The sequence below is a fragment of the Rhamphochromis sp. 'chilingali' genome (genome assembly GCF_963969265.1).
Source record: "Rhamphochromis sp. 'chilingali' genome assembly, chromosome: 14".
NCBI lineage: Eukaryota > Metazoa > Chordata > Actinopteri > Cichliformes > Cichlidae > Rhamphochromis > Rhamphochromis sp. 'chilingali'.
This window is the reverse complement of record NC_137941.1, coordinates 20,194,744-20,213,280: the sequence shown is the minus strand read 5'-3', so window position 1 is coordinate 20,213,280 and position 18,537 is coordinate 20,194,744. Positions and strand designations below refer to the sequence as shown.

Here is an 18,537-nt window from a genome sequence, read left to right as displayed (position 1 = left end):
CTGGAACTATAATCCTACTACAGCCTGGCACTAACCCATTTTCGTAGAAGAGAGGGCCCTGAGCGCTGAGCGGGCCCTGAACTGCAATGAGATATAGTCTATCAATTATTGAAGTGTGATATGGGTTATCTATTATTGCTGTGTTGTACTTTCGTCATAACAGACAGTTGGTGAAAATGTTCTTCATTAAGCAACACCACTATGAGTGGGTGACAGTGATTAGCACTGAAGAGAGGACACATATACTTGATGAGGCTGAAGTGTAGTATTAGCATTTGTTAGATGGATAATATTTTTGGGAGTGGAGCCAAGTTCACGAGAAGTTCCTGTGTTCACTCTTTCTCACAATGGACTCAAGAGGAAAATCTCTGGATTACAAAGAGCCTGTGCAGGTGCACATAAGCATACAGCACTACAAACATGCTCCACCCAACCTATTGATGGACAATCTGTTATTCTTATGCACCTGCGTTGCACACTCTTGATAGTGTTCGTGGATATTGCAGGTACTGCAGTGTTGCCATAATAGGAAACTGCTGCTGCCCCTGAGGTGATCTCCTCCCTTCTGCTCTCCTCTCATCCTCTCATATATCAACTTTCGTAAGCAGTGGTGAACTGGGCCCCGAGGCGAGCTCTCGTCTAGCCAATGAAGCTATTAGATGGTCCATTTTGTCATCACAGCCCAATGGAATTAGAGCCATATTCAAATTCAGACAAATATTGGTTGTGAATAAGGATGGCTCGAAAAGAAAACAGCTTAGTATGTCTTCTTCTGCCACTCGATTGTCTCTGTTTTGCTCCCGTAAGCACCAAATGTAAGTGTGAGATACATGTTTGGTTTAGTAGATGCAATACCAAAGAAGAGGCCGCTATAAGATGACTGGCAAGATATTTGAGTGGGCCCTTGAGTTGTAATAAGCCAGAAGAGAACGGGACCCGACTATGTTCACAGACAGCCTGTTGTTATGGGATATATAGTATAGATTAATGGACCTGTCACTGAGCATATGTTCCACATTTACAACTGCCTTGAGCCACCAGAACATATTCAGTGTGCTTTGGCAGTGATCTTACAAATCTGGTAGCTCTGCTGGAGGATTCAAACTCCATTGTTTGAAAGATGTTCTCTCATTTGTGTTTTTAACCCTTTAAAGCCGGTCAGAGCGGGCACGCTCCCTTTTGCATAACTATTTTTAGATCCCTGTAGAACCGGAACCGCATAAGCTAGCGCAATAATTTGTTTTGCATATGAAACCGGAGGAGTTGTACTTACATCTTATGCCATCAGCTTGTCCTCGGTCACGGTTTCCTTCCACATATAGCTTTGCAAAAACTGCATAAAAAGCGCTTGCAGGAACAAAAACATAATATTCCAGAAACACGCTTTGCCAATCCGATCAGCTGTTCATAACACTTCCCACATGGAAAAAGACATCAGCGCCAACGATCGCATGTCTGCCATTTCCTGCCCGAAACCGGAAGTGACGTCATTTCCGCAGAAAACGTAGTTTTTTACTTGTAGGCCTTAAAAGCCTATACTGGTGTTTTTATAAGTCATGTTTGACTCTATACTTTTCTGAATAGTTTCTGGGATGCTTAGAACTCGAATTGCACTGCTGGAAATAGTTTATTTTGATGCACATGCTGTTTTCTTTGCAAAGTTGCATCATAGGATTGTTTTTCGTTTTTCCTGCACTATATAAAAATTGCTGTATCTCAAAAATAAAACTATGAAGACACTCAAAATAAATTTCCTGTTATTGTAAACTATTTTTGCAACTTTTTTGTATTTAAAGTTTTGAGGGATAAGCCTCTTTCTCCAAGTAGAAATATATGTAAAAAAACAAAAACGATTTTCAATTTTTTTGTAGTTTATTGCACTTTTTTGCAATTAATGTAGTTACTATGGACTTAATGCATACATATTATTAAAATGTGGGCTATAACAGTTGTATTGATGTATAGCAACTTGAAATGCTCCCAAAAATGGCACTACAGCATGTAAAAATATAATATAAGCTCTGGCAGACTTGGTTCTATGGTAGGTCTTAAAGGGTTAATGCAGTAGTGAGCATCCGTATCAAATCAGGATAAAAACAGCATAAAACCGATCTTTAAAAAAAAGGAAAAGTTAGACTGATGAAAAAAAAATCCACACTCACCTCTCTGACATAGTTGGAGCTCAAAAAAGCTGCTAAACAGTTTATGAAGATTAAACTACAACTGGACAATCAACATTCGTGGGTTTAAGCAAAAATATCTGTTTAATTTTTTTGTAATTTTGTGGCAAACCTGGAATAAATAAAGTGTGTTATTATTTGTGTCTTATTTCAGCTGCTCACAGAAACACGCATTTGGGCGCTTCCAGGACCTTGAATGCTTAACTCTTTCATGATGATATTCTCTAAGCTATCATTAGAATTCAGTGTAAACTCAGTGCTTTCCCCTGCAGTAGACCTAAAAGCAATGTGGGGGCTGCTCTGTTCTGCTCTCCTCTGCTTTGCACAAACTCTCATTCTCTCCTTGATACAGGGCTGGAGCTCATTCTGGCAGCAGCAATCAGATTAATAAGTAAACAAGCTAGTAATTGGCCTCAATGAAATATTCAAATGATACGGCTGTTTGCTAAAAGGATACTCATTTTGGAATTTCAAGCATTAACCACCCTTGATGATATGACATGTCATTACAAGAATACAGTCTCTGTCTGTTTTTAATTCATGCCCTGAATCCCTGCTACACACACGGTGTAACACCCCTCTACATTCCCTCAGTTATGCTACAGTTCAGAATCATCTTGGGAGATTTTAACTGATGCATCGCTTAAAATTTATTATGATAATGTATGCTGAGGTGTTCTTAGGTATGCACCGTCATCGCCGCTCTTTCACCGAAACATACATGTGCACATTTGCCAATGCATACATTAAATTTCAGCGTTAATCCTATCATCTGGCGTGTATGTGTGCATGAGTACCCATGCATACTTGTGTGCCTCTGTGATCCTGCTTTCTGTCTAAGCACAGCATTGCAGAGCACAAGCTGCATACTAACCCAATCATTAAGACATAAATGAGAACATCAGAATCTATCTGCAGTCTCGCACACAGTAGTCCTGAGAGAGAGTCAGAGAGAAGGAGGGAGGTGGGGGGAGGGCTGACCAATTTATCTTCACTCTCTCCTTCCTCCTCTTCTAATGTTTGCATCTCCCCATTTCTCTCTTGCTCTCCCACTTCCTTTCTTTCGCTGACAGATAGAAGCACAGGGGTGGAATGTGGCCTGGTTGAATATATCAGACTGACTTTCTCCCCGTACTTTTTAGTCTAATTGGGAGAAGCAAAGCAGCTACGTCTAAGGCTTGGCCCAGACGATGCGACCCCATCGGATTCTGCCTTTCCTTTTCTAATTTTGGCCCGCTTTTCAAATGCTGTCCAAATCCTGGCCCAATTTCCTGTCCATATGTGTGATAAAACAATGCCATCTGAAAGAACATAAAACGATGGAGAGCAGTGATGGAGAGGAAGATGGGTACGAATGTTATAGACAGAGAGCTGCCTACTGTATGTGCGAGCCAATACATGTGTGGAGGCTGCGGATGAGGATAATGTGTGAAAGAGAAAAAAAAGTCAGTGATGTTTTAGCAGATGGCACACTACAGATGAGAATGGTTTGCAAAAGGAATAAGGGTGTTGCAGATCAAGTTCATGAATAACTAAAGTACAAACATCCACTGTTGAACCTTTGCTCCGTTAAGACCCTCCACCACTAGACGCAAATCCCAAGACGGCAAAAAAAGGTGCAAAAATCTGCTCCACACATGCATGCTTGTGTAACTGTGTGTTCATTCATAAACCTGCACAAATACAGTAGGGTTTGTTAACAGGGGATTAGTTGTGCACATGTATGTTACTCTGAAACTACAAGCCAACAGAGTCGGGTATGCACTGAATTAAAAACACAAGTACACACAGTGACCCAATTTCCCTGCCTCCACTTTGTTTAGGTTTCATTTTATAAATTACAGTTGGCTGTTTCAATACTGTGTTCATGCATGTTGATAGGTTTGTAGCTTGTACCTATCCGCTGGAACGTTGAAGACAATATAATTACACTGCAAAGCAAGACACAAGCAGGCTGGTTTACTCATGCATGAGGGAAATCTGGCTGGAGCCAAGTGTCGTCCCACCACCTAGCCTCCATCAGACTCTCAGCCAGGCTCCCCATAGCACTCCTTTTATTGTGGTTACATGAATATGCATAGGGTCATTAACATATGACATCTTACATAGGTATACATGTGAACAAAGAATACTGTGTGTGTGTGTGTGTGTGTGTGTGTGTGTGTGTGTGTGTGTGTGTGTGTGTGTGTGTGTGTGTGTGTGTGTGTGAGGTCCAGATGTGACCCTGTGAAGACTCCCCAAAGCTGGTGCCAGGAGTCTAGCGGTCCATCTGAACAAAAGGCTCTTATACTTAAACAGATATACGTGTGTTTGCTATACCATATATCAGCAAGAGAAGATACGGCCTTTCCTAGGAGGTGTGTAATCTATGCCGGAACACTCTGTAGAGGGAGTGAACGCACTCCCCCTTCATGCTACACAGAGCTGTTACTTTAGGATGAAACATCCTTTCAATCCACCAATGATTATATACACTTCTAAGCATATATGAGTAAATATTTCTAAGCATAAATGACAATCAACAATACAAATCTAACATTTCCCCCCTTTTTGACCTTTATGCTTGAAAAGTTCCCAGTTATGAATACCTCATGTCTGACAGTTTCAATGCAAACATTGTTATATTCAGCATATGTCAAATCACCCTAAATTACTGAAAAAATACACAGTTTAACAAATGTATTAGCAGTTATCTCATTCCTCATTGATCTCATCTCATGGCAAACTGCATCCTACAAGCAAACAAAGAAATTGTTAATTTAATAGTGAAAATAAGAAAGTAACATTTTCAAAAACATCTCAGCTTGGTGATGCTTCCTGCGGGTGTGCAAATCACATGTCTCTCTGCAGGGTGGTTTGAGCTCTGCAGGGCGTCATGAATGTCTCTTCCAGATGTTTCCATCATTGTCCATAGGACCAGAGTCCAAATGTATGTAGAATAAACATTCAAACATACCAGTTGGTTTTGTTGTTTGTCAACATGGGTCTCAGCTATTTCCAGAGCTGCAGACCTCTCAGCACTCTAGTTTTATGGCCTCCCATTACCTCACTTCAGGCCTTCGTCCTGTGAGGGGGATATTTATGACTCCTTCATTGTCCACGCTCTGCAGAGAAACACCTCTGTGAAAACGGTGCAGGGTTCAGTTGTCTTACTGCTGTTATGATCCCAGCAGCCTTCAGAGTGTCATCGTATGTACAGTATAGTGGCACCGCATTAGGTGATGGATGTTCATAGGAAACTGCTGTTATCACCACCATAGCTTCTGGTTCCTGTGCTTTTCACAGAATCATGATGTCATCCTCGACCTCCTTCTGCGCTGTCGATGGAGCTTGGCACGCTCCTCATCCCTCGAGTTTTCATGTTCCAACGCTGCTGAAGGTTTAAGGCAGAGCACGTCGTACACCTTAGTTGTCTTCCTCAGCGTCAATATTGAATCTTTCATTTTATTTAAAATCTCCTGGAAGCTCAGTAGCACAGCTCTCTGTGTCATGTCTGCTGTGCTGAAGATGATCTCTGATCCTCCTGAAGCCTCTCTCCTGGCCTCAGCTCCCATCTTGTGGACGATCCTCTCAGGCACTCCTTTTCGTCACGCATAGTCCTGATTTTGGGCCTGCTGGATCTGTCTCAAAACACTCAGCTTCTCCGCCTTCCTCCTGGTTCAGCTGATTCAGCCGTCACGCCTCGCACTTGGTTGCCTTAGAGTTGATCAGAGGCTGGAGGTTGAAGTGCGAGCTTACCCTACGGGGGCTCAATCAGCACTCCCCCCTCACCACTGAAACAACCAAGTGTGAGATTTCTCTATTGTGCTGTCTTGGGGGTGCTGGGGTTTCCTGGGACCTCGACCTCTTTGCAGTGGCTCCAAGGTCTGATCTCATGATGGGCCCCAACCAGCTTGACCTTTGACCTCAACCACTGCCTGGGCTATGCCTGGAATGTTTCTTGCTTCTCACTGCTGCACCTGTATTTCAGAAAAACTTCTATTTGGAGAGCATGTCAACAATCATCAAACCACATTCTTTAGTTCAGTGAACTTCACTTATAGGCCATCAAAGCCTCATCTGAACATGGATGCACCACTTGCATAGGTTTAATACTTGTAAATAAATGGCTAATCACACAAATCACTGCAACAATAATAGTAAACATTGTTTAATGTTAATTTGTTTAATGTTAATTCTGGACCCCACCTCTTGACGCATGGACACTCTCATGCGTCAACTCACCAAACCTGGATCCCTGTCTTAAAAACTGGCTCCACCAGGAGCCTGCATACACAAGATCTGGAAATAAAATCAAACTTCACACGTATAAACAATTATATCAAACGAGTAATAAGCATTCAGCACGGGCAAGACAAGTGTCATGTGCAGGTTTTCTCAAATCATTAAATCACTATTATTACCATAATTCGCCTCAAACATGGATCATCCCATGTGCTCAGTTAACATTAATGTAATCGGTGACTTCTCTTAAGCAAAGTCACTCCACTCACATATTATTATTATGGGCTCAAAGTGGCCAGCAAAGAGCCCATAATAAACTATTCCATAAATACCGTAATCTCTTATTTGTTTTACTCATGTCACTTGTCCGTTTCAGCTGAATCTTCCACAGCATTCTCAAAGAAACAAACATTAGCAATACACATTGACTGTGGGCAGACGGAGGTCAGACACAGGTCAACAGGTTCCAGAGGTGCCATAAAAAGACCATAAAATCAACCATCAAAGTAACGTCACATTTTCCCAAAACACAGTGTAACAGCATCACCACTCATAACCTGTAAACACAGTTTTCCTCACACATAAACCCAAAAATCCTGTAGTAGGAAAAACATCAACCAGGTGTCCTGGTATAAATCATGTGAGCAAACCACATGAAGAACTGTAATGCTCGCTGAATCCTTTTTTTTTTAGGCTGGGACATAATTGTCCCAAATAAGTGGCTTTCTCGATCGGTCGTATAGCACTTTCAATTCCCGACGTGCAGATCTGCTTAAAGAAAAGAAATAAACAAACAAAATCAGTGCCTGTTCAAAAGATAAAAAATGAAAAATAACAAATTATCAAACCAAACTTTCAGTGCACTGTGAAAGTATCAAAATAAAAAGGCCTTGTTAAGTCATGACACAAGCTCCTCATCAACTTCACAACAGGAGAAGAATCATCAGCTAGATTCACTCCAAACCAACCATCAGCTGCACAACTCACAACAGTCTAATGTCTTATTAACTTATGAGTTTAATCACCAGGTCTGTGCTCTTCACTCATTTAGGCCACAGATCTATTTTATTCAATTTTCCTTTTTCCCTTCATCATAAAACATGTGACATGCTGTCATGCACTTCACAAAAGACGTTTGTTCTGACGTATTCAGAGTTGTATATCTAGATACAGAATTCACTCGCACATCAAAGCAGGGAACTCAGTGTTTTAGAGTTTCTACTCAAACACATCTCATCCACTCGTGCTAGAATTCAATCACCTTTCATTAATCTAAAACCGATCAACTAATTTGCATATCAGCCATTAACCCACTAAGTTGACAGGACAACAGGAAAGCATGTTCAAAATAGTATCACAAAAGACAATTTCCCTCATACAGTAAATTACTTGCTGCATCAATCAAGCAGGAAGCTTCTCCCAATTTACCATTTTAACACTAAATTTATTGCCTGATCACTGATTCATCAAACCAGGATTTTTTTTTTTTCCCACAAAGGTTAAATTGTTGTCCTGCAACTTGGAGAGTCAATTTTTTTTAGGATAAATTCAGTATTTGATAACAAGTGTCTGCTAAATTGACACTATTTTAACACTGATGAAAGATAACAAACTAATTTTCATTGCAGGTTTGTGTAATTAGACAGGTCTAATGCATGTCTGTGGAGCTGCATATCCAGCAGAGCATGTTCTTAAAGCTGCCTTTCCTACACACTTCTCTGCTATTATTTGATCATTTCTTAACTAATGTGCTATGAGTCTTCATGAGTCATTTTGTGTTTGGAATTGTTAGTAAAGTTAATTCATGTTCTGCTTGTTTGTGTGATTTTGTATGTTTCTATTTGTTTCAGACTCCTTCACAATTTTCCAACTTAAGCAGTCAGTTTTCTTTTCCCCAGATTTGCTAACCCAAATTTTGATTTCCCACATTTAATAACAGCATTCCTCTGTGTTTCTACTTACTCTCACTCTGTTGTCATCTCACTCTGTTGTCCTCTCCCACTTGCAACAGTCCCCAGCCGGCAGTTCTCCTTCAGCTTTGTCCTGTGTTCCACTGTCTCTTCTTGCCATTTTACTCCACAGGTGGCAAATGTCAAACTCCAACAGTCTCCTCAGTTCTCCTCGAAAGTTTTCTTCACATGCATAGTGAAGTTGCAGCTTGTTGTAAACACAGTGCCATTCATCCGATCAGTCAGGATGATGGGTTTGCTCTTCTCTGATGCTGTTTGTCCACATTGCTGCTGCTTGCTGAGACTTTTTGCTCAGGACTTGATGCTGTCTCTTTATCTGCCATGTTATTGCTTTGGAGCTGCATTCTTCAGGGAGGAGTGAGCTTGCTTGTGAGTTTGTGAGGTTGAGAAACACATTGCGCTGTATATAAGTCAGCCAGAACTTGGCCTGCATGTTTCCAATGATGTTTAACTATAAATTTCTTCCGTCCGACCGCTGCATGTGGAAAATTGATACAGGTCTGCTTTTCACCTGAAAGTGACAAACTAAGACATGTTCATTATCATCACTGCTTAATCAACACACATCTCTCTCTCTCTCTCTCTCTGTCCGTGTTTGTGTGAACAATCCTTTCTTAAAGCAGAAAATGACATTGTAGTTGTTTTTTGGCTGATCAACACAAAACCTTTTTCCTATGATTATTTTTCTTCGTCTACAATGTAATTTGTCTCTTTTTCACTCTTTTTTTTTTTCCCTTTACAATAGCTTGTGATCCGCAAAATCACTGCTCTCACTCACAATCAAAGGCAATTACTTTTGCACAGTGCACAAAAACACTGTGATGTCAGACACATTCACACTCACTTTTTCATCTGCATAAATAAATCATATGGCTGGAGATATGTGCCATGGTGATCCATAGGCATGATCACCAGTTTATTTAATTATTTTTAATCCAACAAAACAAATAAACAAAAACATGATACTGATGCTACACACACACTAGTCAAGGTGCAGAAAAACTGCTCATGGAAACGCTGCACACTCTCTGTTTCCCCTCTCTTTGAGTAGTTCTCAGACAGCTCTTGATCTGATAATGTGTAGCTTGCTCATCAGCTCAAAAAACAAAAACAAAACTGCAACGCGACATCACACAGTAGTTGCAGCATATTAGTTGTTTTCACAGATGTGCTCTATATCTCAACAATGGCTCATAATAAGACCACAGTCTTCCACACAGGTCAAGTGCCTCTATGCACTTCATGAGTTTAAATATTTACCTATATCACTTCACCTCACATGTCATTGTACTGAATTTGAGCAACCACAAGCTTAATGTAGGTTACTTTTAACAACTATCCACCTCAATGGTTTGGCACACAGGCTGTTGTCGAACAGGGCAAGCTAAAGAGTTAACATTTTGTGTCAGCAAGGGGTGGGGGGAAAGCCACCCACCAGAGCACAGCTGCTGATGTGGGCTGGCCTTTTCCACACACTCCTGGCTGCTTAGGAAACCATGATAACAACAACAGTCGGTGTCGCAGACCACGTGTTCTACTCCGCACACACTCACACAACAACAACAACAACAAATATCCTCACTCACAACTAACAAAAATTAGGCCTATTGTCTCAACGCAGTCTCACACAGTGACCACGTGCTCTGCCGCACACAGTGGCAAAGACTTACATAGCAGTGATCACGCGCTTTATCGCACACAGTGATAAAGACTTTCAACGCAACCTCACACAGTGGATGCGTGCTTTGCTGCACACAGCGGCAAAGACTTACAACGCAGTCTCACACAGTGACCGCGTGCTTTGCTGCACACAGCGGCAAAGACTTAAACTTACTCGGTGTTGCTTAGCGTGTAATGTAGCCTCGAATCCCGCCGATCGTCATTCATCGAGGAGAAAGGACAGACAGCGAATCCACAGGAACTTCCTGGCTGACGTCAGTCTTTCAGCGTGCCTCTCCCCCCCCTCGGTGAATGCGATCCCAGGGCTCCGGCATCGAAGGACCAATTAATGATAGGTTTGTAGCTTGTACCTATCCGCTGGAACGTTGAAGACAATATAATTACACTGCAAAGCAAGACACAAGCAGGCTGGTTTACTCATGCATGAGGGAAATCTGGCTGGAGCCAAGTGTCGTCCCACCACCTAGCCTCCATCAGACTCTCAGCCAGGCTCCCCATAGCACTCCTTTTATTGTGGTTACATGAATATGCATAGGGTCATTAACATATGACATCTTACATAGGTATACATGTGAACAAAGAATACTGTGTGTGTGTGTGTGTGTGTGTGTGTGTGTGTGTGTGTGTGTGTGTGTGTGTGTGTGTGTGTGTGTGTGTGTGTGTGTGTGTGTGTGAGGTCCAGATGTGACCCTGTGAAGACTCCCCAAAGCTGGTGCCAGGAGTCTAGCGGTCCATCTGAACAAAAGGCTCTTATACTTAAACAGATATACGTGTGTTTGCTATACCATATATCAGCAAGAGAAGATACGGCCTTTCCTAGGAGGTCTGTAATCTATGCCGGAACACTCTGTAGAGGGAGTGAACGCACTCCCCCTTCATGCTACACAGAGCTGTTACTTTAGGATGAAACATCCTTTCAATCCACCAATGATTATATACACTTCTAAGCATATATGAGTAAATATTTCTAAGCATAAATGACAATCAACAATACAAATCTAACACATGTAACTATCAATGAATGTGGATACACAAGTAATTAACTTTGTTAGTGTCCAGAGGTTGAGTATCAGGGTTTTGCCTAGATTTTGAAATGGCAGTATAAAAAAAAAAAAAAAAAAAAAGGCCTCTTGTTACAATGACATGGGCTTTATATGCTAATTACCATATGCAGTTAGATCCATAACTATTTGGAGAGTGACAAATCCATGTATTGATATGTCACTGCTAATTCATTGTGGTTTGCAAGAGCATGCTGTTTTGCACTGAGAATAAAATATCCAGTTGAATGACGATTGACACTGAAAGGCATTTTGGTGTTGCTGAGTTGGCCAGGGCATTCCAGACTGTTGATTTGGTCAACCCTAAACTTTTTGATATCTCTTTGGTAGGTTTGTTTGAGTTGCCTCCTGCATCTTTCATTTGCAATAACATCTCTGCAACTCATATTGATAGTGGGGAAAAAAAACAAAATGACAAGCAAACTCATGGAATCAACTCCAGATTTTATATCTGTTTGATTTTCATGAAATAATGAGACAACAGGTCTCACTTCACCTGCGATCTCACCAAGGAACTACTTGTCAGCCTATTGTCCAATTACTTTTGTCCCACTGAAAATGGGGTGCTATGTATAAATGGCTGTAACTTCTTAAAGGTTGATGCAATAATTTTAGTTAAATCCCTTGAATTAAAGATGGAAGTAAGTCTTCACCCCAACCACATCTGGAGTGTTTAATAAAAATGGGTCCATTTTTAAACCTATGGGCCTAACTCCTGTAATGTTTTGCCTACATTTACATTTGCCATAACTCATCCACCCACGTGTCCTTTTTATATGAAGCAGATGCAGATGTATAGTTACAATCAGGCCACATGTATCTGAGCTATAAGAGGTCAACGTAGCCAAGGTTTGGTCCGAATGTGTTTGTACTATCAAGTATATAATCAGATATTTGGATCAGTATCAGATGTTATGATTAAATTAATCCTGCGAGGCTAGTGAAAGTCACCAGCACTTACATCATATTTCACTTTAGCTTTGAGCCCTGCCAAAAGCACAAACGTTTAAAGAATTAGCCCGCCTCACTGGTTTGTCCATACGGTTTGTCATGCTGCTAAAGATGCTAGTTTTCCTTGGACTTTCCATCACTGCCATATTTTAGATGTGAACCTGTGTGTGCATGATAACACTTACATCACATTTTCCATTGCCTGATTTTCTTCTCACTGCATGTGAACAGTGAAAAGCGGTAAGATGCCCACAGAACTGAGCTGATATTTAAATAAGATGTATAAAATGAAATGCAGCAGTGAGTTTTAAAAATCAGTAAAATTTCACTAAATCAACTTTTTTTTTGTCTTTTTAGACTTTTTGTAAATAAATAAATGTCAGGCTTATCAAATCTAATCATGCAATGATTTGCTAATGAGTTCATTTTAACACTGTGAAATTACATAATTTGGATAAGTGGTTCTATCAAATCAGTATTTAGTTTAATTGCATTTTAATTTCATTCAACGTTCAATATGATAGCATTTTATTTAATTCACCCTTTAATTTGCTGGCTTTTTTAATAAAAACCTTGTTTAATCTATCATTCTTTTCACCTCTGAGTGTAAAAAGATGTACCTGAATTTGTAAATGTTTACTTCCTCTACTCTGTGTTTGCATGTAAATATTCAAGTACATCTTAAAATTATGTAACAAATCAACAAGAAACATATATATATATCGTTTTTATCTTATAGTGGGGGTTTAAGATTGTTTTTTTATTTTTGCTTGATTAAAGCTTGATCATATCTAATGCCAAAAGTGGCATTTGCAGACTGAGGTCCTATACAAAGCAGCAAAGCTTTATACTAACAGAACTGAAAAGATGCTAAAAGCTTTGGATTTTATCCTGGACAATTACCTAAACTCTTTGTTTTGTGTCAGCAGCCTTGAATTTGTGTTGTCCTCGGGTCAAAAATGACCCCTAGGTGTATGGCAAACAAGTGTATGGGAATCCCGAGGACAACACAAGGGTTAGCAAACTTAAGGGGCAAACCTGCTGTCAGTGTGGCTGGCCTCAGCACATGGTGTGTTTATGTCTGTGTGATGTACTTTAACAGCAAGTCTTGGTTTCACAGCAGGTTATGACTGGACCAGCCCAGACAAGACGTCCAATAATAACAGCTTCTCGACTGTGTTAGCTGGTCAGCTGCTAATTAAACAGTGAATGGTTCTGATTATCTGCTGTGTACCAAGAGACGCTGTACATGTGTGTGCTTGTGTATGCATATAAGCCCTTCACTTCAAAATTGTCTTCATCAATCTAATCATTCTGACTAATTAAAGATGTTTGCACTATGAACTGCTTTCACCTACTCATGTATATTTATACTTAAGCACCTTATCTGCCTTAATTCCAGAACTATTGCCAATTCAGGATAAACCAGTTAACATAGCATGGATGTCTCTGGACAGAACCCGGACGACCCACAGAAAACCCACAGTGGCACATGGAGTGTTATGGCAAATGCAGATGGACCCAGGAAGCAGAACGCACGGAGGCAGAGTTGCGGTGAAGACAGTTTATTTACAGTGAGGGGGAGGTATTTATAAGGACAAAATATATACAGTATATGAATGGGGACGCGGAGCCAGGACGTGCAGGTGACGAAAACACACACAGGTAGTGCACTCGATTTGGTACTGTTGAATGCCAAAACCTCCAGACGGAAAACAAAACAGTCGAGGCAAATTCCTAAGGAGGAAACAAAACTCCTTACAGTCACCAAAATAATCCAAGGGCTCCAGCAGGCAGGGGCAGAATTTCAGACGCTCCAAAAAAACGTCAATACTCCGACACTAGTCTTCTGTCAGGTAGCTCCTAAAGAACACTTCTGAGGAAAACATCTGATGAGTAACAGGTGTGCCAGGTTCAGTGACTCACTGCCCTGCCTACCTATACAAAAGGGGAGGCACCAAAAAACACATACAGACAAAAACACCACATAACCAGAATCCAACTCCTAACATGGAGACCTGCAAACCCCATATAAAAAGGTTGCAGCTGACCTGGAGATCCAAGCTGAGGTCCCAGTGCTAACTACTCCCTATCTGTGCCACTTTTCACTTAGTACCTCCTTATGAGAATGTGAACAAACTACATTACACAAGTGCTTTGCTGTGCAAATAACTATAAAATGTCATTGCTGATTATTGAGTTTGCAAAGTAAAAAGCAAACCTGTCAAGCCTTTATCTGTATAACTTCATTTTTTATGTTGCTTTACACATCTCAAGCTTGTGCAGTGGCCAAAAGTCAACTTGTTTTTCAAACTGACTGTGATAAGAGTTGGGTCTGCCTCTATGACTGAGCAGATCTCAGCTGTTTTCAGTTAAAGACACCACAGTTTCCATGCCTGAAGGCGGCATTCTTAACTTCCATGAATACTGCTCTACAGTAACATCCTGAGGTAAGGGAGAAAATTCTGTGGAAAATATGTGAACTGTGGTGGGTGCCACTATGCCTTTTTATGCTGGCTCAGAATGCATTACAAGTGCAGGATTTTTGTATTTTTTATTTTTTAGTCACACAAATGTAATCGCGTCCCATGTGGACCACTCAACAGATTTGGTTCCCTTTAATTTGAAAGTGAAAATGAAAATCAAGTGGAAGGAATGTCATGTTGACACACAGGAGCTGATTCAATCAAGGACGCGCCAGAGAAAGAGGGCATAATGGGACTGCGACTGGAAAATCTAAATAAAAATGCAGTCCAACCCAAAATGGTCCAGAGGTGCACGGGATAGTGATGGACTCTTAATGGACAGATGTAAAATATTATTACTACTACAGCATACTTAATCACCACATCATTACCTGTGCAGCCAAAAGAAAAACAGCAGCACTGTGAGGCAGTACTCCAACGTAATTACTGTAAAATGTTATTTTTTACTGTGTATCCATTGTCTATGCTATAAGTTATCTAGCAATGAGGTGAAAAGCATCTCTTAACTGCTGCTGTGCTCTTCGTAATGTCCTCTCTGAAATCATCATCACTAAAGATTTAAAACAAATTCAGTTCCTTTAACTTCAGTCATTAAGCAGTAAGGTGACAAGGGAAGAACTTGATTGGTCCTTGTGTGAATTAGGGCTGGGCCATATCATACCGTTCACGGTAATACTGGTATAATGTTGGGCAACGATAAGAAAATGAAATATCGCAATAGAATATGGGTAAAACCCACATGCGCAGTGCCTTTGTTTTCATATGCGCATGATGGCGACGGAGAATGAGAAGGGCGAAAGCGGATCGTTGAATGAAATGGATGAACCAGAATTGGTTTGTAAAAATGCTGCAACTTCAGTGGTGGAACTGGTTTAGCTTTCGTCTGTCCGATACACAACAAAACACTGTTTTTGGTAGAGCATGCTAGCAGACCATCGTTATTACTGTTTTCTTTGGAAAATACTGCACACTTAAAATTAATCCTTTGATTTTTCTGAAAATCGACAGTGTCCCTTATAATCCCGTGTGCCTTATGTATGAATTCTGGTTGTGTTTACTGACTTCGAAACAATTTTATGTACATGGCCCTCGAAAATCTGTCAAATGTTTTAGTACAACTTTGCTAAGCTATGAAGCTGCACCGCTTGATGGATTGTCGGAGCATTACTGCTATCGTAGGCAGGAGCCTCGCGGAGTGATACGTACTGTGCTTCAACATACAGTGGGGCAAAAAAGTATTTAGTCAGCCACCGATTGTGCAAGTTCCCCCACTTAAAATGATGACAGAGGTCAGTAATTTGCACCAGAGGTACACTTCAACTGTGAGAGAAAGAATGTGAAAAAAAAATCCATGAATCCACATGGTAGGATTTGTAAAGAATTTATTCGTAAATTAGGGTGGAAAATAAGTATTTGGTCACCTCAAACAAGGAAAATCTCTGGCTCTCACAGACCTGTAACGTCTTCTGTAAGAAGCTTTTCTGTCCCCCACTCGTTACCTGTATGAATGGCACCTGTTTGAACTCATCATCTGTATAAAAGACACCTGTCCACAGCCTCAAACAGTCAGACTCCAAACTCCGCCATGGCCAAGACCAAAGAGCTTTCGAAGGACACCAGGAAAAGTATTGTAGACCTGCACCAGACTGGGAAGAGTGAATCTACAATAGGCAAGCAGCTTGGTGTGAAAAAATCAACTGTGGGAGCAATCATCAGAAAATGGAAGACATACAAGACCACTGATAATCTCCCTCAATCTGGGGCTCCACGCAAGATCTCATCCCGTGGGGTCAAAATGATCATGAGAACGGTGAGCAAAGATCCCAGAACCACATGGGGGGACCTGGTGAATGACCTGCAGAGAGCTGGGACCAAAGTAACAAAGGTCACCATCAGTAACACACTACAACGGCAGGGAATCAAATCCCGCAGTGCCAGACGTGTTCCGCTGCTGAAGCCAGTGCATGTCCAGGCCCGTCTGAAGTTTGCCAGAGAGCACATGGATGATACAGCAGAGGATTGGGAGAATGTCATGTGGTCAGATGAAACCAAAGTAGAACTTTTTGGTATAAACTCAACTCGTCGTGTTTGGAGGAAGAAGAATACTGAGTTGCATCCCAAGAACACCATACCTACTGTGAAGCATGGGGGTGGAAACATCATGCTATGGGGCTGTTTTTCTGCCAAGGGGACAGGACGACTGATCCGCGTTAAGGACAGAATGAATGGGGCCATGTATCGTGAGATTTTGAGCCAAAACCTCCTTCCATCAGTTTCATTTTCAAAGTGAGAACTTTGAAGATGAAACGAGGCTGGGTCTTCCAACATGACAATGATCCAAAACACACCGCCCGGGCAACAAAGGAGTGGCTCCGTAAGAAGCATTTGAAAGTCCTGGAGTGGCCTAGCCAGTCTCCATACCTCAACCCCATAGAAAATCTGTGGCGGGAGTTGAAAGTCCGTGTTGCTCGGCGACAGCCCCAAAACATCACTGCTCTCGAGAAGATCTGCATGGAGGAATGGGCCAAAATACCAGCTACTGTGTGTGCAAACCTGGTAAAGACCTATAGTAAACGTTTGACCTCTGTTATTGCCAACAAAGGTTATGTTACAAAGTATTGAGTTGTATTTTTGTTATTGACCAAATACTTATTTTCCACCCTGATTTACGAATAAATTCTTTACAAATCCTACCATGTGGATTCATGGATTTTTTTTTTCACATTCTGTCTCTCACAGTTGAAGTGTACCTCTGGTGCAAATTACTGACCTCTGTCATCATTTTAGGTGGGGGAACTTGCACAATCGGTGGCTGACTAAATACTTTTTTGCCCCACTGTAATATCACCGTATTGTGTGTGTATAACCTCTTTCTAAGTTTTGTGGATATTATACATGGTTATGTTGAGGATATGTCGGCCAATTTCCACTGGAAATGCCTTTTGGTTAAACTGCCAGCAAGGAATTTACATTTGCACTGTTAAATTTTTATAACTTTAATGCACATAAAAAACAGCTGCTTGTTTAAGTGAAGATATGGTTTGGGTTTTTTTTTTGCACTAATAAAGTTGTGGAGTTGTAAAGTGTTTTGTCTAGTGTCAATTATATCGTCAGTTATATCGTTATCACAAATTTTCACATTTTTGGTCATACCGTCCTGCTCTAGTGTGAATGATGCGCCGCAGGTGGATCTTTCCTCTTCAGGCTTCAGGACCATTATTACACCTTGGTCTAAAAAGCCTGCAACCATAATGCGAGCGGCTAATTTGTGATTTTAAAAAGTGAGATAAAACATATAATTTGGTCATTTCCAAAATTGGGTTTGAACCACTAAGAGTTGTTTTTACTGGCTCTCAGTGGCTCAGTAGCACTAGAAATGGGCACGAGCTTTTTTTCTGCATTCACAGATGTGCTGAGCAGGCGGCATCTTTCTTTCTCTAAAGCTCTGTAGGTCTGATGGGAACTGCCTGCTATAAAGGGCATATTTAACAGAAGGAGCAGGATATCTTCATTTTTAGATATGGTGGGGGTTTTATCCCCTCCAACTCTCTGCTTAGAGTTGTTGTGTCATGTGGCCTCTTCATTTACATTTCTGCAGAGTAATAGCCAGCGTTTCTGATATCCTTGCATTACTCCTCCCCCTTTGTGAGTGTGGACGCTTCATCTCTTTGCTCTCTAAATGCTTTGCTTCTTTTATTGATTTTTACCGATTTTTATGCTGATTTTTTCCCTTTTTTCCATATGAGCTTACCTGCGATAGCTTCTGGACAGTTATAGATCATTAGGACTAAAGTGTTCTTAACAGAAACAGCAACATTTTTATAGTTACCTTATCCTCAGCGCTCCGTGTGTCTGTGGCCTAGACACAGCTGAAGCCTGATTACAGCGTCTGGGCACCGAGCAGCCTCGATAGCCTAGAAAGGTGCTAACTGCTAGGCTAACTAGCAACAAGATGCCTTCCCTCTCCACAGATGACTACCACAGC

At 41.0% G+C, this 18,537-nt stretch overlaps 1 protein-coding gene and 1 long non-coding RNA gene across 4 annotated transcripts in view; both read left to right on the top strand.

Annotated features, from left to right (window-relative positions):
* The window catches only part of nalf1b (NALCN channel auxiliary factor 1b), a 115,985-nt gene that overhangs the window by 71,020 nt on the left and 26,428 nt on the right, over positions 1-18,537 (top strand). The gene's annotated exons all lie outside the window — the stretch shown is intronic.
* Positions 1,946-5,284, top strand: LOC308409673. Of its 3 annotated transcripts, none has more exons than XR_013974047.1 (2): positions 1,946-4,319; positions 4,538-5,284. It is a non-coding gene; the product is annotated as an uncharacterized lncRNA (long non-coding RNA). The 3 variants fall into 3 exon arrangements; XR_013974048.1 differs by having other exon boundaries at positions 1,946-4,329; XR_013974049.1 differs by having other exon boundaries at positions 1,946-4,333.